This window comes from Nyctereutes procyonoides, unplaced genomic scaffold, assembly GCF_905146905.1.
Source record: "Nyctereutes procyonoides isolate TBG_1078 unplaced genomic scaffold, NYPRO_anot_genome, whole genome shotgun sequence".
Lineage (NCBI taxonomy): Eukaryota > Metazoa > Chordata > Mammalia > Carnivora > Canidae > Nyctereutes > Nyctereutes procyonoides.
This window is the reverse complement of record NW_026575159.1, coordinates 13,404,716-13,429,566: the sequence shown is the minus strand read 5'-3', so window position 1 is coordinate 13,429,566 and position 24,851 is coordinate 13,404,716. Positions and strand designations below refer to the sequence as shown.

Sequence of the window (24,851 nt, the reverse complement as noted above, 5' to 3'; positions counted from 1 at the left end):
AATTTAAAACTGAATGGCATGGCATGTGAAGCAATGGAATCTAGACTAAGTTTCCAAAACTTGTTGATAGAAGAAATGAAAATAATGTAAAGAAAGTATAAACTAAACCCTATCTTTGAATCATTGAAGGGTGGTGTATGTGCATGAAAATCATGAGCCTGATGCCATTACTTAAGAACTGCGTACAGGTTCCCTGATAACTCAATACTTATGGGGTGAAATAAATAATGGTGTCAGTTTTAAAATAGGACACATGATTGGATAAATGCAAGAAAGGGCTCAAATTATGGTAAGTGTATTCTTAATGTGTGGTAATACCTAACGCCCTGAAAGATTTCTACTGAGACTTAAAACCATCCACTCTCAGTTATTTAGAAAATGAAGTCTTTGAGAACTACAAGTAACACTGCTTTTTCCTTTAATCCATGTTTTGGAAATAAACAATAAGCCAATCATTGTTTTCAGCAAAATTGGAAGAGGTTTTCGTGGATGTATCTTGCAAGAAGTTATTGTGGACAAGTTCAAAAAGGGTGTTGCCTGTGTTCTCCTCTAGGATTTTGATGGAATCTTGTCTCACATTTAGATCTTTCATCCATTTTGAGTTTATCTTTGTGTATGGTGCAAGAGAGTGGTCTAGTTTCATTCTTCTGCATGTGGATGTCCAATTTTCCCAGCACCATTTATTGAAGAGATTGTCTTTCTTCCAGTAGATAGTCTTTCCTCCTTTATCGAATATTAGTTGACCATAAAGTTGAGGATCCACTTCTGGGTTCTCTATTCTGTTCCATTGATCTATGTGTCTGTTTTTGTGCCAGTACCACACTGTCTTGATGACCACAGCTTTGTAGTACAACCTGAAATCTGGCATTGTGATGCCCCCAGATATGGTTTTCTTTTTTAAAATTCCCCTGGCTATTCGGGGTCTTTTCTGATTCCACGCAAATCTTAAAATAATTTGTTCTAAGTCTCTGAAGAAAGTCCATGGTATTTTGATAGGGATTGCATTAAACGTGTAAATTGCCCTGGGTAACATTGACATTTTCACAATATTAATTCTGCCAATCCATGAGCATGGAATATTTTTCCATCTCTTTGTGTCTTCCTCAATTTCTTTCAGAAGTGTTCTATAGTTTTTAGGGTATAGATCCTTTACCTCTTTGGTTAGGTTTATTCCTAGGTATCTTATGCTTTTGTGTGCAATTGTAAATGGGATTGACTCCTTAATTTCTCCTTCTTCAGTCTCATTGTTAGTGTATAGAAATGCCATTGATTTCTGGGCATTGATTTTGTATCCTGCCATGCTACCAAATTGCTGTATGAGTTCTAGCAATCTTGGCCACAGTAACTTCTTGCAAGATACATCCACAAAAGCAAAAGAAACAAAAGCAAAAATGAACTATTGGGACTTCATCAAGATAAGAAGCTTTTGCACAGCAAAGGATACAGTCAACAAGACTCAAAGACAACCTACAGAATGGGAGAAGATATTTGCAAATAACATATCAGATAAAGGGCTAGTTTCCAAAATCTATAAAGAACTTATTAAACTCAACAGCAAAGAAAGAAACAATCCAATCATGAAATGGGCAAAAGACATGAAGAGAAATCTCACAGAGGAAGACATAGACATGGCCAACATGCACATGAGAAAATGCTCTGCATCACTTGCCATCAGGGAAATACAAATCAAAACCACAATGAGATACCACCTCACACCAGTGAGAATGGGGAAAATTAACAAGGCAGGAAACAACAAATGTTGGAGAGGATGCGGAGAAAAGGGAACCCTCTTACACTGTTGGTGGGAATGTGAACTGGTGCAGCCCCTCTGGAAAACTGTGTGGAGGTTCCTCAAAGAGTTAAAAACAGGCCTGCCCTACGACCCAGCAATTGCACTGTTAGGGATTTACCCCAAAGATTCAGATGCAATGAAACGCCGGGACACCTGCACCCCGATGTTTCTAGCAGCCATGTCCACAATAGCCAAACTGTGGAAGGAGCCTCAGTGTCCATCGAAAGATGAATGGATCAAGAAGATGTGGTCTATGTATACAACTGAATATTCCTCAGCCATTAGAAACGACAAATACCCACCATTTGCTTCAACGTGGATGGAACTGGAGGGTATTATGCTGAGTGAAGTAAGTCAATTGGAGAAGGACAAACAGTGTATGTTCTCATTCATTTGGGGAATATAAATAATAGTGAAAGGGAATATAAGGGAAGGGAGAAGAAATGTGTGGGAAATATCAGAAAGGGAGACAGAACATAAAGACTCCTAACTCTGGGAAACGAACTAGGGGTGGTGGAAGGGGAGGAGGGCGGGGGGTGGGGGTGAATGGGTGATGGGCACTGAGGGGGACACTTGACGGGATGAGCACTGGGTGTTATTCTGTATGTTGGTACATTGAACACCAATAAAAATTAATTTATTAAAAAAATTCCAAAAAAAAAATTGGAAGAAGTTAATGGTAATTCTAACAAGACAGAAATCAGTGACTGGCTTATGAAACTGTCTCTGTAATTCCACATTTTCCTGAATAAACGTTTTTGTCTTCCATTTCCCTGGACATTGAAATTTCAGGCTTGGTTTTGTGCTTGTCTAAATGTCTAAATATGACATGCCACTAAAGTGAATAATATGTGGTATTTCCCCCTGTTATTCTTTTATCCATTTTTCATGGGCTGACTGGTGGGCCCTTAAAAGATATGTCCACATCCTGATCCCCAGAGCCAGTAAATGTGATCTTCTTTGGCAAAAGGGTCTTTTGCAGATATAAATAAACTGAGGATCTCGAGATGAAATAATCTTGGATTATCTGGGTGACAGGAACAAGTATCCTTAGGAGACACCCAAAGGAGAGACACAGGGACAAAAGGAGAAGGCTCTGTGAAGGCAGAGGTAAAGTTACACAGCCACAAGCTAAAGAACACCTGGACCTGCCAGAAACTAGAAGGGACAAGGAAGGGTCCTCTTCTAGAGTCTTCAAAAGGAACTCGGCTCTCCCGCCACCTCAATTTCATACTTCTGGTCTTCAGAACTGTGTTAATAATTTCTTCTTGTTTTAAGCCACCACATTGTGGTAATTTGTTATAGCAACCCTGCAGAAAATTAATGCACCATTCTTGTGATATTCATCCACAGTTACTGAAAGGAATGACACATGAAAACATTTACTCAATGCCCGACAGAGACTGAGCAACATCTGCTCTTGTGCATTTTAATTATCATGCATCCAGCTTATATGATATCTGGAGGGAGATAAAATACAGGATATGAAACGAGCACATCCTAAGGCAGAAGTGATTTACTAGTTAAAATAGGATAGCAACAAAATGACAACCTCCTCTCCTGAAGGAATTTCCTGACAAATTGATAAACCTCAGCTTTGGACTTGGTTTTGTATTTGTCCATTCACATAACTATCATATTGGATTAAAGTTCTCTCTTGTGAGTCAATTTAATTGAATGCAGTTTGTAAAAAATGGGAATTAGTAGAACAGCTTTTAAAATGACATATGGTTAGAAAGCAACATGCTAACAAACACACTTATAAAACTGTTTTATTATTGTTTGCTTTTTAAATTTCATATTTATAAAAACATATTTTTAAAAAATGATTTCACAAGCTTCTGAGATTAAATAGAAGCCTAAGCCTCCTGCTATTCCTGCCCCATTCTTGGTTCTTATTTCTAGAAAGAAATTATTTTAATAATTTTAGTGTTTCTTCTTTTATCTCTTCCATATTTTAAAATAAATTTATGCTAATGTTCTTGATTTTTATTTGTTTTTATTTGGACACTCGTTGTCTTCTTAATATGGAAGATGGAGGTTTCTTTCTCTTTCATTCTTAGCCCTATGTCCCCCTTGACACACATTTCCTTTCTTTCTCTTTATAATTTAATAATATTATCACTTAATACAATATTCAATGTTTATATCATAATGACTCTGTAACAATTATTCATAGCTGAATCATGTGGTGCATTATGATTACATTTTGTTTCTTGTACTAATTTTGTTTTTACAAGATTTAATAATTGGGTAGTTTTCTTTTGCATAGCTTTCTATGTACCAATCCCATAATAACCACTAATTCTTTGAGATTTGTCAGTTCAGTAGAAAATATAAAATTTTCAATTAGTCTTCATTGCTTTTCTGAGAAATATGTCTTCTAGAACCCTCATACTTCTTGCTCCATCTGGATTGGATATTCTTTAGGCTTCTGGTAGAGCTATTCAATTGGTATGTGTCTTTCATCATTTTCTGGAAAGCTATGTTATAACTCCTTTTCCTGTATCCACATATTTTTTTTTCTTGGTTTCATTGGTTTTTTCCTTGGTTTTCAATTCTCATTTTATTATAGCATGTTTTATATTTATTATAGCATGTTTTCTAGTAATTTCCTGTAGAGCATGGAGCTGTAGATATGTTTCTGAGATATTGCACATCTGAAAATATAATAATTCTACCTCCAAATTATATAATATTTTGGCTGGGTATAGAATCCCAGGGTGAAAGTAGTTTTCAATCTGAGGTATAAAAATATTGTTCTATTTTCTTCTAGCTTCTTGTGGTGTTAAGTTTGATGTCATTCAAATTTTCTATACTTTGTACAAAATACTTCTTCCCTCTCTCTGAAAACTTCTAGGAGCATTTCTTTATATGCTATGCTTTGAAATTTTGGTAATATGTCCTTAATACTGGCCTTTTTGCATTCACTGCACTGGGTTATCTGTAGTCACTTTTCTGTTACTTCTTCTGTTCTGTCATTGTAGATTATGATTATTATTTATTCCATTACTGCTATTTTGTTGACATTCTGTAGGGATCAGGACATAAACACATAGATTAAATCTGCTAAATAGACTCAGATATTTCAATTACCTTATAATACAGCTTCAAGCAACTCCTATGGGTGAGGTTCAACAAAGGTAGTTTCTCCCCTAAAAATCAGTCTTGGAGAGGGAGTTAGTTTGACCATGTGAAGAGACCAGAGCATGCTTTTCCATATAACATGTATGAAATTAGACTTTCTTTTTTTTAAAAAAAAATAGCCATTTCGGGATTATGAAAATTGATCAAAGCAGACAAATTTAGGAGTATTTATTCTTGGAAAGATGCCATAGCTTTGCATATAATAAAAGTATGAGTCTTTCATGCATGGAGCCAACTCCATCCTTTCCCCACCTCTGCTGGTGAGAAGAGCAGTATTATTAGCACAAGGATGGCCAAAAAAATCCAGCAACTTTGCTACCACAGACAGATGCAATACAAAATGGAGTGTGAAAACACAGTTACATATTAATGTAAGCAACTAGTGAGTACAGAAATAAATCCTAACATTGATGGCCACTTGAAGGTAAACAAAAGTACCAAGGCAATTCAGTGAAGGAAATGATAGTTAACAAACAGTGCCACACAGAACACTGGATAGCCACATGAAAAGAAATGAACTTAGAACCATACCTCACAAAGCAAGCAAAAATTAACTCAAAAGAGATCAAAGACAAATATGAGATTAATGTAAATACTTTTAAAAAGTATTTGCATCTAAGTACTATATATACATATAAACAAGTGTATATATACACATTATACTATGTTTATACTTATATATACTTGTATTAACATAAGCAATTAAACATAAGTATAAAACTTCTAGAAGAAAACATGATAAGATCTTTGTGACCTTGGGTTAGGCAAAAATTTCTTAGATATTGCACCAAAGCCATGGTTCATGAAAAAACTTGATAAACCATACTAATTCAAAATTTAAACATTTGTGCTTCAAACACACACACATACACACACATACACACACATACACATGCACACACATCTTTAAGAGAAAAACCAGACAAGTCACAGACTGGAAGAAAATATTTGCAATTCATATATCTAATAAAGGACTTGCATCCAACTCAATAAAAGAATACTAATGACTGAATAAAAGACATGAGCTAAATACTTGAACAGATATATCTACAAAGAAGACAAATAGCTAATATAGGTATGAAAAATGCCCTATGTCATTATTTATTAGATCACAATGAGATACCACTATACGCAGACAAGACTAGCCATAATAATAAAAAATGTGACAGGAGTAAGTGTTGGCTGGGATGTAACAAAGTGGAATTCTGATATATTGTTGGTAGGGATGTAAAATGGTAGAGTCACTTTGGAAAACAGTTTGGCAGTTTCTTAAAAAGTTAAATGTAAACTAATATGTACCCAGCAATTTAACTCTTAGATATATACCTAAGAGAAATTAAAACATGCTTCACATAAACATTTGTACATGAATGTTCACAATATTATTCATCATAGTGAAAAATTGAAAACAGTACAAATGTGCATCCAGCAGTGAATTTATTTTTTCTATCAAGTAATATATCCATACAATGGAATACTATTCAAGGTAAAGGAACAAACTACTGATAGATGTAGCAACATGGATGATGCCTCCTCTTCAAATTGTGCTAAATAAAGGAAATAAGAAACAAATGACTGCATATTATATGATTCTTTTTACACGAAATTTCTAAGAAAGCAAGATTTTTAAAAAAGATTTCTTTATTTGAGAGAGAGAGAGAGAGTACAGGATGGAGGTGCACAGGGAGAGGGAGAGAGACTCTCAACCAAACTCCCCACTGAGCTCAGACTCCACATTGATCTTGGAGCCTGACATAGGGCTCAATCTCACCTGAGACCCTGAGATCGTGACTTGAACCAAAATCAAGAGTTGGACATTTAATCAACTGCACCATCCAAGCGCCCTTTAAAAAACAAGATTTTAAAGATAGGAAATGGATGAGTGAGTGCTTAGAATTGGGAGTGGAAACAGGGATTGATTGCATATTGGAACTTCTGCAAATGATAGCTACATTGTAAAACTGAATTACAGGGACACTTGCACAACTATATAAATACACTGAAGAATCCAACTCTTTACTTATAACTGGTTAATTGTATGGTATATAATTTATACCTCCATAAAACTGTGAAAAAAATAACATTAAAATTGCATTCAAAACTCTTGGAATGTTTTAATTCTCAAGAAGTGTTTATAAGCCTGGAAATCATGAATGAGACAAACATAATTTTGCCCTACTTTGGAAAGCAGCCCTTATAGATTCAGTAAGTCATCAATCTTAAGATCATTTCCAGTTCAGTGTGTATTGGTTTAGCACACCTAAAGAGTGTCTTTATGTGATACATCTTCTCAGTTGAAGCACCAATAGAAAATTACCAGAGAAAAAATATTACTATAGAAACTCAACTAAATTATTTTATTTAAATACCTCTAAGTATAAAATTCATTACAAAATTACATTAAAGAGAATAGGTATCCCCAATCTTTTTCATTTACTAAGGGAACAATATCTTCTTCTGGCCCTAATGGAGCAAGGGACAAATTCTTGATTTTCATTATTTTTGTTCTATGATTGATTATATATAGTAATCTCTTGAATAATGTTGGATGAGTGAATAATTATACAGGCACATAATGATGAGAGCTTGAATTTGAATCATAGAAATATGAGATGAAGATGCATTAATTCACCTGCTCATTCAACAACTATATATTACTTATCAGATATTGAGGTACAATATTTGGAGTTACAATAGTCCGCAAGACACAGTCCCTTCTTTAAGGAATTTATAATAGTCTTGTTGACAAAACAGAGAAGTTTAAAGTAGTTGCCATTATCCTTTTTTTTCCCATGTGGATAAATACCAAGTATCCAGTTGTTGTGGAGGCCTAGAAGAGAGAGGCCTAGCCTAATCTTGGTGGATCAGGAAAGGGTTCCTTTACCAGATGTTTCCTGAGCAAGGTTTTGGAAAACCTATCAGAATTAGCCAAATAAACTTGAAAAGGAATAAAGGGAAGATATTCCGCATAAATAGACTAGCATACACTGATCTAGGAGAAGTGAAAGCAGTTCACCGAGACTAGAGTTTGGAACTTGTAGGGTAGATGAAGCTCGAGCTAATGTTAAAAACTAGATCCCACAGGGCATTATAGGTGCTGCTCAAGAGTTTGAAAAATATCCTAAGGGCAGTGGGAGCACATGAAGGATTTTAAGAAAGGAGATGTCACTATTAGAACTGATAATCAGAATATGAGAGCTGTGTCAGAGATAAAATGTCATCAGCCTCGTGTAATAGAAACCCAGCAACAGTAACTTACTGGCTTAGTTAAATAAGACATGTTTGTTTTTTGTTTTGTTTTGTTTTTGTTTTTTTTCCACATATTAAGGAATCCGAAGGTAGAGAATCTAACAGAGTATTACCAGGCTATCACCAGGGACCATGACTTCCACTTTCTGCCTTCCCTGTATTTTATGTGTGGTTTTTCTCCTCATAGTCACAAAAGGGCTGCTACAGTTCACACATTTCACTAACAGGCAGGATGAAGAGAATGGTTGTAGACAAAGTGTGAGGACAACAAAACTGCTGACTTAGTCACCTTTTTAAAGAATCTTCCTGGAAAATTTCTGGGGTGAAATCAACTTACATCTCTTTGGGCAGGATTAGGTCCTATGGTTAGCAGCAAAGGAAGGTAAGAGATCAAATATTTCAGTTAGGTAAACCAGGGCTTTGGAAGTAAGAATGGATCTTAAGCAGGTAACCAATAGTGCCTGACTCTCTGAGGGCCCTGAACATTAGCAGTGGCAATGGAAATACAGAGAAACAAATGGATTTTTAAAACAAAGTGGAGGGAGCAAGACTCATTGATTGTTTAGAAAAGGTAGGGAGGAGTGAGACGGAAGTCTGGGAGATTCCCAGGTTTCTAATTTGAACTGTTGGATGTGATGCCATTTACTGGTACAAGGAATGCAAATTTGAAAGAAAAAATGCTGAATTAGGTTTTGAATACATGGTTCAACATCCTTCTGTAATATTCAAGAGGATGCATCCGATGGCCCAAAAGATATCTCAGCCAGGGGTACAGTTTAGAAAGTCATCCCCATATAGATTGTAATTAAAGCCATAGGAGTAGACAAGATCTTGAGAGAATAAAAAGCAAGAAGAAAAGACACTTATGGTATTTTCAAGGAAGTATCAATAGAGTTTGGTAAGTTGTCAAAACTATGAAGAAAGTTCACGTTTTATAACTGGGAGATGCTTGGATGCTTTTGGCAGCACAAAAAAGGAAATTATTCTTTACGGCATTTTTTTTTTCCTTTTTGACAAGGCATTTTTATTATTTGCAGTCAGCTCAAATACATGATCTCTTTTGAATTGCTTTATGCTCTCTAGGACAAATAGATGATTAAATTGAATACGTTTAATGGAAACTATGTTAAACAGTAGTCATGACTTGACATTTAAGAGGCCTGAGCCCAGCTTTGAATTCTATCACAGATTTGCCTCTGGGAAGATTATTTATTTGTTCTACATCTTACTTCTCTATTTTGAAAATGTGGAGACCTGCATCCCTGCTCTGCTTGTGCAGATGGGTCAAATAAAGGTTATGGTACCTGAGCTCTAGGAGATAGGCACCAAACAGATATAGACTGAGGAACAAAGGACAACTTTGCCTGTCTCCTCCTGTAAACAGAGGTCAGGGATGAATATTCTTCAGAGTAATCGCTACCGTGCACTCTTGCCCTACCCCTTGCTTCTGAAAAGCCTGGAGCAGCAGGGTTTCCACACAGACAGAGAGTATGTGGTTGACCTCCTGTATCTGTTTGACAGTCAACACAGAGGAATTAAGAGAGACTATCAGGCATTTGTTGAACTGAAGAAATGCAGAATATAATCCATTCCTGGGAAAATATTTCCTGCATCATGGATATAAATATTTATTTCAGCTGTGCCGGAAAACATGTAATAAATGACATGCTCTGTTTTTTTTTTAACAGTCTGTTAATGTTTTAGAGACTTTGCATCACAAATCTTGATCATTTATATCATATATAATTCTCAAAAACATATTTTCATGAAATATTTTTGAGAAGATCTAAACTTAATAAGTAAGCAAATATCCTTCATTTCTCAGATTCTCATAAATTAATGTCTATCTGATAATATGCATAGATCCTGAAGCTTTTTACTCACATAATTAACAGGTACAAACTTCCAGTTATAAAATAAATAAGTCATAGGTTGAAAAGTATAGCATAGGGAATATAGTGAGTAATATTATAATAATGATGTGTGCTGGAAAATGATAAGTACACTTATTGTAGTGATAATTGTACAATGCCTGGAACTGTTAAATCACTGTGTTGTACACCTAAAACTAATATGACATTGTATATCAACTGTAGTTCAATTAAAAATAATAAGTAAAGTAAAATAAAATAAAATCTGTTAGAAAAAAATCGGGGTCACTAATGATAGCTGTAGTAGCCTCAAAAATTAAATGAGACAATGCCTCAGACAATGGAAGGAGCTGTCATTTTTATCATAAAACACCTACCTAATAAACAAGACTTGTAAGTAGCCCTCAGAGTTATGCCTAGGTGGTGATAACATGATCTTGGTGCAATCAATATTTGCACAGACTCAGCATTGTTACCATTCTGCATGACTTGACTAACATCTGACCTGCTATTAAAAAAAAAAAATACACGTGTTTTGCAAGCTCTAGCGAAAATGATGGATGTTGGTGGAACCATATTGAATAAAATATTTTGCAGTCACCAAGCCATGTGACTATGTAGGAATGAGAAACTCCAATAATCTTTAGATGAGAATCATTACGGCGATTTTGCCATCCTGATGGGCTTTCTATCAGTTCTTCAGGGGCTGACCAAGTTACCTCAGAAAAGGTCATATTTTGCTAAGGGCTGAGTACCTCAGTTATCTCTTTTGATGCTATACAATATTAAAAATATATAATAAATAAAACAGTTATCCCATTGTACATGAGAGAAAACTGAGATGGTGTTTGAGCTACTGGCTTACTATCACACAGCAATTAAGGTGCAGAGATGGGATTCAACCCTACACTGTACTTAGGCTGAGCCTGAGCGTCTTTACTTTTACACAGTGTACCCGACTGCTTCAACATGTTAAGCAATATGTATGTTGTGCATTTGGGAAATTGACAACTTAAATAATGCACTCTCTGCCCCACGTAAGGGTAGTTTTCTGCCTCTGTTAACATGAGACGCATTTGTAAATTTTTTTCCCATGCTAAGATTAAGTGTCACAATCTTTTATCTATTGTACATTCATATATTGATAGGAACATTCAGTGAACATTTATTTGGCTCCATCTGTGTGCCAGGCACTCTTGTTTGCAATGCAGGTCCAGACTTCCTGAGTAAAGTGTTTTTGTTGCTGTTTGAAAACACTGGTAACATTTTCTTTAGAGACATGACCTTCATCTTCCTCATAAAAACGTGATTTTATAATGTAATAACTCAGGCTCAGGAAGGGCAAGAGACTTGCCTTCAACCAGATGGCTAGGAAATAGTAGGCACTTGTGCCTAGATGTATGGGCTCATGACTTGCTATGTTGTGCTTTTCTCACTGCAGCACTCAAAAGGAAAAAAGTTGCAGTCATCCAACTTCTACCTACAACAGTTACCTGGGAAGAGCCAAGAATGGGCACTTTACTTGTAACTTATGCTTTTATTGATACACTAATTCCCATAATCGGTTAATTTTTTAAATTTCATTTTATTAGAGACTCTTAATACACATAGGTAAATGCAAGTATGTTTTGAATTTTAGAGCTCTTACACCTCCAAGCCGGAAACGAGCTTCAGTCAATAGCTCTGAAAGACATGTGTTTCCCTTAAATGCTTAGGTCAAGAGAAAGAGGATGGAAGTAAAGGTTTATATATTTTTAAAAAGCATCTTGTTTTCTCTTTTGCTCTATTTTATCCTTAGCCCAAGTATTTATTGATAGTTTAGTCTTTCTTGTTGGTGAGGAAGCTTCTCAGAATTTTTTAGACGTATGAAAAATTAATTGGCTAAACTGAATGTGAAGCATTATGGGAGTGATGGGCACATCACAGTAACCTGACCAACACAGGCAGAGAAAACATGACTTTGGCCTTGTTGCTTCCATTCTACAAACAAGTCCGTAAACCCAGGACAGAACCACTGCGATGTGCTCTTTAGTGGCAGAGAATTCCTTTGCATTAGTCACTGTTCCAACTGATGGTGGACTGATTTCTTGGCCTTTTTATCTCCCAAAATGTGTGTATATATATATATATATTTTTTCACATGGGTCTTAGAATAATGCAGTCATTTATTTAATTCTGTATTGTCTTAAAAGGTAGTAGCTTTATTAAATTAAAATAAAATTTATTTTAAAGATTTTATTTATTTATTCATGAGAGACACAGAGAGAGAGGCAGAGACACAGGCAGAGGGAGAAGCAGGCTCCAGGCAGGGAGCCTGATGTGGGACTCGATCCCGGGACCATGGGACCACGCCCTGGGCCAAAGGCAGATGCTCAGCCACTGAGCCACCCAGATGTCCCTAAAGTAAAATAAATTACCAAGCCAACCATGATGAAAATTTGTTCCTAAAAAAAAAATCCACTCAGATATTTAATCAGACTTTAAGTGTGTATATACTGTTTCTTGCAGACTCTAGCTAATAATTTATACAACTTTTTTGGATAGAAAATCTCTTTACTGATCAACTTCGGAAAATTGTGTCACTTTAAGACTGCCATACAATGACTTCCAGTGGTAACTGTGAGTTTATAACTAAAATTTTAAAGGGAAAGTGAACTTTCTTATTTATTTTTTTCCTTGACATCCGGGAATATATTAAAAGGAAACTCAGCTATTCTCTGGTTACTCTGGAAATTGTTAGAAATTACCAATGACAAGTGCTTTACATCAAATGTTTACTTTTAGAAATCTCATCAAAAATAACATAGCTAAGACTTATGGAGTGCTAAGGGAACATCCTATTTTGCAAAGTCTGTACATATATGATCTAGATTCTCACAAAAAGCCAAGTCATCAACTTCAGCCTTAAAAGCCTACCAAAAGCTGGTTCAACCATACCAATAGTACAATCCCTGGAAAATGGATGAGATCTAATTATCAGAAAATTGAACTCTCAGATCTTTGATGGAGATAGCCAGGAGTGCTAGAAGTTATAGCATGGCTCTCTTCCAGATTCAATCAGTGCTGAGATGACTTTATGTTTCTTCTTCAGAGCCAATTATACAGCTTCTGCAATTGATGTTAAAAGAAGATTCCTTTGATTCACCAGGAATTTATGAGTACCTATTCTGCCACCTAGTCAGTGGAGATAATACAATGAATAAGATTTAGTCTTTGAACTTAAAAATCCCCTTTTTTAAAAAACCAATTTCATAAAAAAAAAGCCCAAACTTCAAAAATATTTTTATGCTATTCTTGTGCCTTGGTAAATAAGTATGCTAGAAAATGCTTTCTCTCTTTGATAATTGAGCCTTGAAGATTGGGGACTGTCATGTGGAATGATGGTCCTTACTTATAGTAGATGAATATTTTGTATGCAGATAACATTAGATTTGTTCAAACTCTAGAATTTACCTCAAAAATAATCTTTTTCTAACACCAATGAGATAAACTTTTTGCCTGACATTTCTCTCTCTTTTTTTTTAATAAAAGAAGGCAATTCAAACTTCCCATTTATTTGTATCATTGCTGAGAGCTGTGCTTTTTATTAATTGCTTTTTTACTGTAATTGCCATGATACCCTTGACACTGGACACTCAAAGCCATTTTTAATATATTTTAATTTTTTTTAAAGATTTTGTTTATTTATTCATGAGAGACAGAGGGAGAGAGAGAGAGGCAGAGACACAGGCAGAGGGAGAGGCAGGCTCCACGCAGGCAGCCCGATGCGGGACTCGATTCTGGGACCCTGGGATCACGCCCTGAGCTGAAGGCAGACGCTCAACCGCTGAGCTACCCAGGCGCACCAAAGCTGTTTGGTTTATCCTATTAGTTTTTAGTTTTACTTTATGTTAGGCAATCATATTCCTATAGAAAAAATGTAGAAAACTGGAGAGCTTTAGGGGCACCAGGGTGGATCAGTAGTTGAGAATCTGCCTTTGGCTCAGGTTATGATCCCGGGGTACTGGGATTGAGTCCTGCATCAGGCTCCCCACAGGGAGCCTGCTTCTCCTTCTGCCTATGTTTCTGCCTCTCTCTCCGTGACTCTCATGAATAAATAAATAAAATCTTTTTTAAAAACCCAACAACCTGGAGATCTTTAATACAAAAATGAATACAAACCATCAGCCAATGGAATTTATGCTTAATAGAGTTCACATGTGCTTTTTTTCCCCACATTTCTCAGAGAGGAAATTCTTCAGCATTCCAACTAAGGGGGAAGGTGTTGGAAAACCTGCATCTATTGATACATATAGATTAGTTCTATAAGAATACAAACATGGATAGGTTTTTGTCTTTTTTCAGAAAGTAAAAGTCCACATTTCATTGTGTTCTTTAGTTTCTCCACCCTTCTACTTCCTGATCCCTGTAACTCAGTTGAAACTACCTTCCTGGTGCACCAAATGCAAAAAAGACTTCCCTAACTTGATCTAGATGGCTAATGGCTGGATTTGACACAGCGTATGTTGTAACATCTATTGGTTACTGAGTACACACAGAGGCTTGAGATGGCTGGCCATGGCCACGCTTTTGGCTTGGAGTTGCGCCCTGAACTTCCACAGTTGAAATGAGTCCATGATTTTCTGGCTGCCTGATCCATTACCCATGTGACAAGAGAGCCAAAGTGGTAAACCATTTTCACCAAGGCTCAGATGTACCCAAAATGTTTACCTTGTACACTGATCCATAGACTCTTTTATTTGAAGGTAGTTGCTATTTTGTGAAAATGCTGTACTATCTTTTTTGAGATGGTACTCATTAACATCTGTTGTTTTTTGGAATAACATATATGCCAAAAAAAATACATTTTTGAATAAAGTCCAAAGTAGGAGTGCTTGATTACTTAGGAGAGTTAAATCATCATGTAGGGGTTTCCCAAAGGAATACTGTTGCCAACATCTTGTCACATTCTTAGCTGAGTTCTTGATGTACAAGTTCATGCCAGTTACTTCATACTAAAAGCTAAAAGTTAAGTAGGAAATTCTATGGTTCCATGTGTTTTGGGGCCACTGACTAGCACATGAGGCCATAGGAAGATAGTGTATGGCTCAGGATCAGGCTGAAATGAAGAGAAACTTGATTCCTAAATAGGCGAAAACATGCCATTTTTTATTTGTGTAATTGTAAGCAAGTAAACAAAGCAGACATCATATAAAAATCATGAAAGACTAGGATAAAAATTACAACTGTTTGAAAATCAAGTCTTTCTTTTTCATATTTGGAAGAAGTCTGACATCTCCACCTTCAATTTAGAGAAGGGATGTGTAGGGTGAATTGTTTGAACTTTCTATTGTTTCTTTAAAAGGTGCCACTAAGGGGACGGGTTATCCATTATAAAGTATGAGCAAAGCAACTGCTAAAATAAGATGCAGCCAATATTTATCTGGATGATAAATTCATGTCAGGAATTCCAATTTACTGTACATCTATGGACTTATGATACCCACCATTAATCATACTTTTACTGAGAGGGCCCATTATCATCTGTATAGAGTCACCAATGAAAAGGATAAAATAAAAAGAGGTTGCTAGGATGAAGGTTGCAGATTCTAAACAGAGATGAGTGACACATGTTGGGTAGGATAAATCTACAAATAGCCTGGGGCCAGACATCAGACATTATTTGAAATGACAAACTTCACATTAAGTAAAAGAGAAAAAAAAGTTTATAGATGGAGCCAGACAGTGGTGCTAAAAGTTATACAACTGCATGATTCATTTCCAGAAGAAATCAATGTTGAGGTGACTTTTTTCCTCCTTCAGAACCAATAATGAGTCTCCTATAATTAGGTAAACTTTCTCTGTCCTATCAAAACAAACTGTTAAGCCACAGTGAGGCCACTGACACATCTACCCCTCAACCAAAGCTATAGTATTTTAATCTAAGTACAATGCAAAGATGCATGAGTCAACCTACCGTAAATTTTCAGCAAATAGTATGTGTCATTGGAAATAACTTCTGCTTTTCCGAAGACCGTAGATTTATTCTGTAGGAGTTTTAGAAACAAGCAACAATAATTTTAGCTAAAGCAATTCCCTGCGTTCACTAAACCATAACTGTCTGAAACTAGTTATTTCTAGAATTACACAGAACCAAAATAGCAAACATGTAAACAGAGAGCTATGGGTTAGAATTCATCAAATGAGGGGAAGAAAAAGTTTTGAATTTTAAGGTATAAAATATCACATCTGTGAACTATTTATAGATGCCCAATTTTAATGCACAATTCGAGCACTAATTAAAAACATTCTCCATAAATAGAAAAACCAATTTGCCATGTGTGCGCAGAGCGAATAATACAATCAACTTTCCCTAGCTATCAGTTTTCTTTTCATACAGTCGGTCAAAAAGTAATTGACCTTTGGACTTCTCATTAAAACTCAGCAATTGAGGCTGGAAAAATGAAGCTGGGTCTATTCATGCCATCAAATAGGGTTATAGCATATCTAATCCTGTCGTTTCCAGCTTTCTCTATTGTCAACACAAGTTGCTGGGCCGCAGTCTGAACCAACTAAGGGAAAAAACAGAATTGAGCCAATTGGCCATGCCACATTTATCCATCCACACCTATAGAGTCTTGGTTTGCCATGAAGCTAATAGAAAAAAATGGGAGACAAACAAGTAACAATTGAACCAGCCTGGACACTGGAATGGAGAGATGGACTCTTCATTGTATTAACCTTATGTCTTTAGCTTGTATTGATGCCTAAGGTAAATTCCAGAAGGAGAAATTCTCTTATCTCCTGAAAGTTCTGGAAAACACTTGTATCATAGAGAACTTGGGGCAAACTGGCGGTGGGGGGAGTGGTGGATGATACATTTTCCTGGGAAAGGATAAAATTATGGATATTAATATACAAATCTATGGGGGCCTGAAATTGGAGCTGGAGAGAACCAGAGATAGTGTCATTAAATCCCTTTATGTTGCAGATGATTAAAATGATAATACCCAGAGATATAGAGCAACTAGCCCCAAGTCATACTTTGCCTTAAAGACATGTATTTGGGTCTCAACTCCCAGCTGTGGTTTCTTTTAGTCACAGCATGGCTTTACTACTCTTTCATGTATTTTCATTTTGTTTTAAAGATAAACAGAATTGAAAAGGAGAACCAAAATTCTCATTAAGGACATCTTGTAAAGCCACACATATGTGCTTGGGTCTTCCTGGCAAGAGTTAGCCCTGCTATGGCCTTTGCATGTGATTGTGATCATTTTCAAGTACATTGTATCCCCTGACACCCTTTTTAAATCCCAAGCTCTTGTGATGGTTTTTGTATATTTCTTTAGAATGTATCTTTAGGTTTTTTTTTTTTCAAGTAAAATGTGAATCTTTACATTCAACATGAAACTTGTGTTTTAATTAAGGAGATCATATAAATTATCCTCCAAATCACACATTTGTGGGAGTGGATGGGGTGCTATTCATTATTACTAAAGGATAAGGGTGCAAACCTGAATTATTCTTGGCAAACTAGGATATGTGATCTCCCTAACATTAGTGATTCCAACATCCATAATACTAAAAAGCTCCTTGTACATTCAGACATTTGTCTCTATTTGTAGGTATTTGATGGTTTGCTTTGTTTTTATTTTGAAAGGCAGCATTATGTAGTGGAAAGATGAAAAGAAATAGATAAATATCTGGTGCTCCAAGCCTTACTGCTAACTGTGAAACTTTCAGCAAATCATTGTTCTCTCTTGGATTCAGTATTTGCCCCAATTAAAAGACATGGACGGACTAAGTCATCATTAACTTTTCTTCTAGCCCTAAGGTCTGGGATTTATTTGCCCTCCAAATTTCCACTTAATATATGTGTATTTTTATGTGTGTGCCTACACATACATGTATACATATACACATATCCATATGCATGTATAAAAAATAGAGGTCAATTATGAAAAAGATATAAAGTTTCAATAAATATTAAATAAGAAAATAACCAGACTTTGAGTCTGGAGTATACTGTTGGTAATATTATCTTTGAAAAGAAAGCAAAATTGTTTATCTATATTGAAAGTCACACCTAGAGACATAATGTTATATCAACTTGGTAGTTCAGTGACAGACAGGAAATGTTTTTTCATGTGTGTTTTTGGCAAAACTCTACAGCTTGGGATACTGGTGGTTTTTTTGTTATACAAAGTCTTTCATGTGGCAAAGTCACATTAGACGCTGTCTGGTTGCTCTTGGTTACGAAGGCTTTTCCTATTTGACTCACCTTCAATTTTTAGGCAAATTCTCTGGCTTCCTGCTATTGTTTCTGGGTGTCTGCAAGTCCTGGCTATCTTTTATGTGTCTACTGAAAGGAAAGACTAAGTAGGTGATAAAAGAGCTTTACATGGCCCATGTAACTTTAGAGGTGTGAATTATTAAAAACATAAAAGTGGTTGGATAAGAAACAGAATCTATAATAAATTCTAGATTCTTATCTAGTTTAATAAATCCCCCTTTTAAAATATAAGCGATAAGCCTTATCTTATTTTGTCTTTCTATAATGCTTGTCTGAAGTCTACCATTTCAAAACTTCCTCAAGTAATCTTGCTGAGTCAGGAAGACAAGTACAAACATGGGTGGTTTCCCCCTTTTGCTATGACTCTGTCTCTCTGTCTCTCTCTCTTTTTTTTGAAAAATTTTATCTTTTTTTAAAGTAATCTCTATACTCAACAAGGGGCTTGAACTTAAAACCCCAAGATAAAGGATTTGCATGCTCTACCGACTGAGCCAGCCAGGTACCCCTGCTATGATTCTGTTATAAAAATGCAAGATTGGTTCTTCATTCAGTTACTCCAATACATTCCTTCTCAAACTGCAGCACAAGAAATAGCTTTTTAAAAAAGAACTTATCAAGCTAAACAATGTGCTAAGCATTTTATACTAATAATCTCAACCAATTCTCAATAAGATCCATTGCACAAATGAAACAAATAAGGCTCAGAAAAGTTAACTAACCAAGTTTGCAAAACTAGTAAGTGGTAAAGTCAGGATTCAAACCCATGCATATCTGAAATCCAAAACCTGTATCCTTAGCCACTATACTATGTTATCTAAAGATCACTGTGGGGTAGGTAACAACTCTGTTTGTTACATTCAAACAAAGTTGTACATTTTAAAAACTCCTACTGGCACATCCATTTAGTATATTTGGTCCTCAAGATGTTCTGTGAGGGCAGTAAAATGGGTGTATGCTAGGTTCATTTCATAGATGAAGAATCAGTGTCTGGAGAGGATGATCCAGTGTCCCAAAGCTAGCGATCCATAGTGCCAGTAAGACTGTACCTGTGTCTTTTAGCAGCTGCCCTAGTGCAAAAATCCATAAAACCAGTTATTTCCTTAAAAAACTCAGAAAAAGGTAAATAAAACCTTAAACAAAAATTTGAAAGCATAATTAATCAATCTTAAATAAGGAACAATTGCTATATTAACCACAAATTCTGGAGATACCATTTTTTTCTTTTTAAAAAATGTTTTAATTCAAATTCAATTAATTAACATATAGTGTATTATTAGTTTCAGAGGTAGAGGTCAGTGATTCATCTAATGTAACACCCAGTGCTCATCACATCACGTGCCCTCCTGAATGTCAATTACTCAGTTACCCCATCTCCTGATCCCCCTCCCCTCCAGCGACCTTCAGTTTGTTTCCTATGATTAAGAGTCTTCATGGTTTGTCTCCCTCTCTGATTGTACCTTGTTTATTTTTTCATTTCCTCCCCTATGATCCCCTGTTTGGTTTCTTAAATTCCGCATATGAGTGAGATCATGTGATAATTGTCTTTCTCTATTTCAAGTCATATAATACCCTCTAGTTCCATCCATGTTATTGCAAATGGTAATATTTCATTTTTTGGCAGCTGAGTAATATTCCATTGTATATATACACCACATCTTCTTTTTCCATTCGTCTGTTAATGGACATCTAGACTCTTTCCAAAGTTTGGCTATTATGCACATTACTGCTATAAACATTGGGGTGCAGGTGCCCCTTGGGATCACTACATTTGTATCTTTGGGGTAAATCCTTAGTGAATTACTGGGTCACACTGTTTAACAAATCCTTCTTTCCCCTCTCTTGCCTGGTTCACACCCCAGCCAATGTCTGGCCAGTCTAAATTTGTGACAACCCCATTAATGGTGGCTAATATAACCCAAATCTCTACAACTCCCTGTCTTATCACATACTAGCTTATATTGCCTAGTCTGAGTATCATGCTCAATCTTAGTGGTAAGTACAGAAACCAGGTTTTAACAGTTCTTTCCATCAACTGAGTGATCACTAAAAGTTTGTTGACTAAAAGAAGGCATTTTTTGTAAGACATGTAATAATAATATTTATTAATTCCTTAATCATTAATATATGCCAGGAGCTTTGTAGGTACTTTAGACGTATTATAATATTTAATCCTAATAGCTATTTTATTTTACCCAATCTCCCAGATGTGAAAAATGAAGTACAAAGGATTCAAGCAGTTTTCCAGTAAGAGGCATAGTAAGAGGCAAGATGAGAATTTGAACCTAGTTAGTGCAGTTTAGAAGAATTAAGATTTCTAACTCATTGGCACTTACCAATTCTGTTAGGGAGTATTCTTTTAGTCTCTGATTCATTTTATAAAAATACCAGAAATGCATTCCAATAGTGTTTGCTACCGAATTGATGTACTGGATGAAAAGCTATTTAAAAAAAAAAAAAAAAAGACCTTCAAGTTTTTCTACCAGAATTAAATGGTATTCAATCATTTGGGGATCAGACCAGGAAAAAATAAATGCTGCTTGAACAGATTCTTGGCTGAGTATCTGATAAGAGCCAGCATCAAGCAGTAGATAACAACAGGGGCCTTGGAGCAAGCAAAGCTAGGATAGAGAGACAGCCCCACCCCTGTTTCCGGCCACGATCGCCACAAGCAGACCCTTAGACAAGGATCCGTGTGCCTCTTTGGCATCGTGCCAAACTAAATGTGAAGTTTCACTCCAGTTATGTCTGGGCACACAAACCATAATTTCCTATGTTTGGGACTCATTCTAGGTTACCGATTCTTCATTTGTCCCTGTTCTTTTATCCTGGGGGACTGTCCTTGTTAGTGGATGTCACAGTTTCATTTGCCTTGCGGCTTCCAGGTTTGAATTTGTTCAATAGGGAAGTAGCCCTGGTTGGAGATCACAAGGTAGGGCGAAAGAGAAGTGAGGTCTCCGCTCCACACTCTCCCTATGGGCCAGAGTTCCACAGCGGCCGTGTCCTCTATCAATGACCACAGCAGCTGTTGAATGACCCTCTTGTGTATAGTGCAAACTCTCACTGTTGCGGAACCCCAATAATTCAGTTTCTCCTCCATGTCCTACACTCCCTTTGATAGCTCTTGATGCCTCACCATCTCATTTTGATTCCTTGAACTCTGCCCATGCCTCTTTGTTAATGGTCCTTCTATCAAATTTTCTTTGCTCAAAGCCTTTCTTTGAGTGTACATCTTCCTGCTAAGGACCTGATTAATATATCCCACATCTGAAAGGCTATTCTCATTGTGGATTTCATCATAGAGGAGAGCCACCACATGTCTGTTTTTCTACAGTTTCCCTTAGATCTCTCTCTTTCCCTGTGTGCCCCTGGACCAGAAGGATTTCCCCCTTCCCTTTGTGATAGATGCATCTCCTACATCACATCTTGAATTTCACTTTTCATGTTTTGCGCAATTTTCAACTTGCCACCTTGAATCTTCTTCAGAAGCAGCTGTTACAAGTCAAAAACTGCAGGGTGAGAGAAATGCACTGACCCTGGGAACACAAGTGGGATTGGATTTTGGGGCACGAGAGATCCAAGCAGACAGAAGAACTTGTTCCCGAATAAAACAAAGAAGGCCTTAGTGCATTGAAAAGGAGGTTCTACAAGGCTGCAACAAAGACTTAAGTGAGAGTATGAGAGATGAAGCTGTCAAGGTGAATAGGGGCAAATGAATCATGCTGGACATGCCACACAGTGTGACCCCTGAACCTTTAGGTGTTATGCAGTAACACTATTAGTAAGATGGATACTATTACATATATTCAATCATGCATATTGTAATTTTGTATATAATGCTAATTAGATAGTCATGCAAAATTGCAAAGAACTCACAGAAAACAGATGTGGCCAGAGGTCACTGGGGCATGAAGGAACTTTGGAGGGGCTGGTGAGACAGCAGAACCAAAACCAAGGCAGAGTCTGATAAGTTTGGGAAACTGGTTCTACAATCTGGAGGTGTTTAGTAAGTTGTGTGGATAGGTTAGCTCAAGAATAAAATACTATGGTAGATCTAAAGATTCACAAGGATTGATCATATGATTCACATATGGATGAGAGTGAGGGCGTTGCATCACTGTTTAGACTCCAACATCCATTGATTCAAATACAGTCCTAAAACATGCTTAAATAACAGCTTATACAGAAAAAGGGAGAGTGAATGTACAATAAACTCTTATGGTAGTTTTTCCAGTGGTTTATTTAGATATAACAATACTAACATCAATTTTCCCCAGCCCGAGAGATAAGAAAGTTTGAGAGAATGCTGATTCCTATTATGTCATGCCCTTTTTCTAAAATGAAAATTTCTGGGGATCCCTGGATGGCTCAGCAGTTTGGCACCTGCCTTTGGCCCAGGGCATGATCCTGGGGGCCCGGGATCAAGTCCCACATCAGTCTCCCGGCATAGAGCCTGCTTCTTTCTCTACCTGTGTCTCTGCCTCTCTCTCTGTGTGTGTCTTTCATGAATAAATTTAAAAAAATGAAAATTTCTTAAATCCCCTATTTAAATCTGATACCCCATCCTTTGACTTTAACCAGAGCACAGTTTTTGATATCCTAAAAGAGAAGGTGATAGAGTAAGGGAAGCTAATATTTTATCATGTCAGTGAATTTACTATGTATGTAATCCTATTGCATTCTCTTAGCAACCTCCAGGGAGTCAAATAATACTCAAGGTTATCAAGCTAGAAATGGCAAAACTATGATGTGAGCCCAGGTATGTTTCATATCAAAGCCCAAGTTTATTTTATCGTACCATGTTGATTTTCTATGCTTTCTCTTCAGCAGCAGAAAAGAATGAGAATCAATTTCCTTGTTGTATCTCTAAAGTCTAGGGAAGTGTGAGGAAGACCCTAGAAAAGAGAAGAAGAATGTAGGTGAACACATTGGAAGAACAAGACGTAAGTATGATTTCAGATTTTGGAAGCCCAGCCATTATCCACAAGGAGATTATTCACCACCAACACTAAAAAATTCATTAACAATGAAGAAATTAGCTTAAGTAACACTATAAAATGTTAGGTACAGAAATAAGGAATATTTTTTCTGATATTTATGCATTTACACATTTATTAAACAACTAGGTATTAAGTGCTTCCTCTGTGTCAGGCACTGTTGTGGATTCTGACAAAAGTGTGAGAATAAGTTACACATGGTCCCTGCCCTCAGACAACAAAGTAAGAGAAGTAGATAATGGACAGGATAATATTTCACCAAAAATATTTCAGACTTTGCTCCTCAATGTGTATACAAGTTGTATGAATCCTTATCTGGCCTGGGATGGTTATTCTTAAAATCACTGATAATAGAAATCACCTCTGTGTTGGGTGATTTGAATTTTTTGCCCCTTCAGACAGAGCTACTCTTCACCCTTGTCAAGTCTCCTCTTTGCCTTGTGAAATTGACCAGTATGGATCTCATTGAAAGGCATATGTTTTGGCTTCCTCTTGGCTAAACCAATGGGAAGCCACAGCAGCACTGCAGGGAAAGAGACCTTCATGAAGCCTTGACCTTCAATGTAAGGTATTGTTCTTTTCAAGGTGAATGTATCTACATGACTCCTTTTAAGATCCAATATCAGCTTCCTGCTCTCTCTATGATGTCTTAGGAGTGGTAACAACTCAGCCATTATTTTCTAGCTCCAGGTTATTGCACATTTCCATGGGTTTCCCCTATATTCACCTGCATCTTTGTAAGTAGTCCCTTTGTAAATGACTCATCCTTAAATTTTCTTAATTTGATGTGTCTTCCGTTTCCCTGTTGAGACCCTAAAATAACACCTTTGCTGTCTCTGAAGTTTCTATTCTTCATTTACTTATTCTGCTAATGTTGATTGACACCACCCTCTCAATCAGGTGTAGGGGAGGACACAAAGATAGAGAACAATAATGCCTGCCTAAAATAATGTGCATTCTCACATACTCTTAGTAGGAACTAAATTAAAATATCTCTCAAAATTTTAAATGTACTTACCCGTTGCCTCAGAAATACCATGCAAAAAATTTAGTGGGTTCATTACAGCATTATTTGTAATAACAAGATACAGAAAACACTGGCTACATATATTATGGTACATTCCAAACAGTGGAATGAAATGCACATGTTAAAAAGAATGTAATATACCTGAATGTGTTAATATTGAAAAATCTCCAAGATATATTAAGTGAAAAAAATCAAAGTACTTGATAGTATGTTATATACTACTTGTGAAAAACAAACAAAATCCATAGGAGCAGATCTACACATAAAATTTGTTTTGGTTTTGGTTTTTGGTTGGGTTTTGGAGTGGAATGGTTTTCTTTTCTTTTCTTTCTTTTCTTTTCTTTTCTTTTCTTTTCTTTTCTTTTCTTTCCTTTTTTTGGACATATAGAATAAGAAATTTTGAAAGAGATACTTTTGGGAAGCAATGCTAAGAAGGGGAAATTGCTAGTTCACATTCTTTTAGCTTTAAATATCTGTTTCATCTTTTAAAAACCATGTG

The 24,851-nt window shown here is 36.3% G+C and overlaps 1 long non-coding RNA gene across 1 annotated transcript in view; it reads right to left on the bottom strand.

The window, feature by feature from the left end:
* Positions 1–23,132: 23,132 nt before the first annotated feature.
* Positions 23,133–24,851, bottom strand: part of LOC129502515 (uncharacterized) — a 74,747-nt gene continuing 73,028 nt past the window's right edge. Inside the window, exon 4 of the long non-coding RNA XR_008662977.1 lies at positions 23,133–23,223. This is a non-coding gene — a long non-coding RNA (uncharacterized LOC129502515). The remainder of the gene's footprint in view (positions 23,224–24,851) is intronic.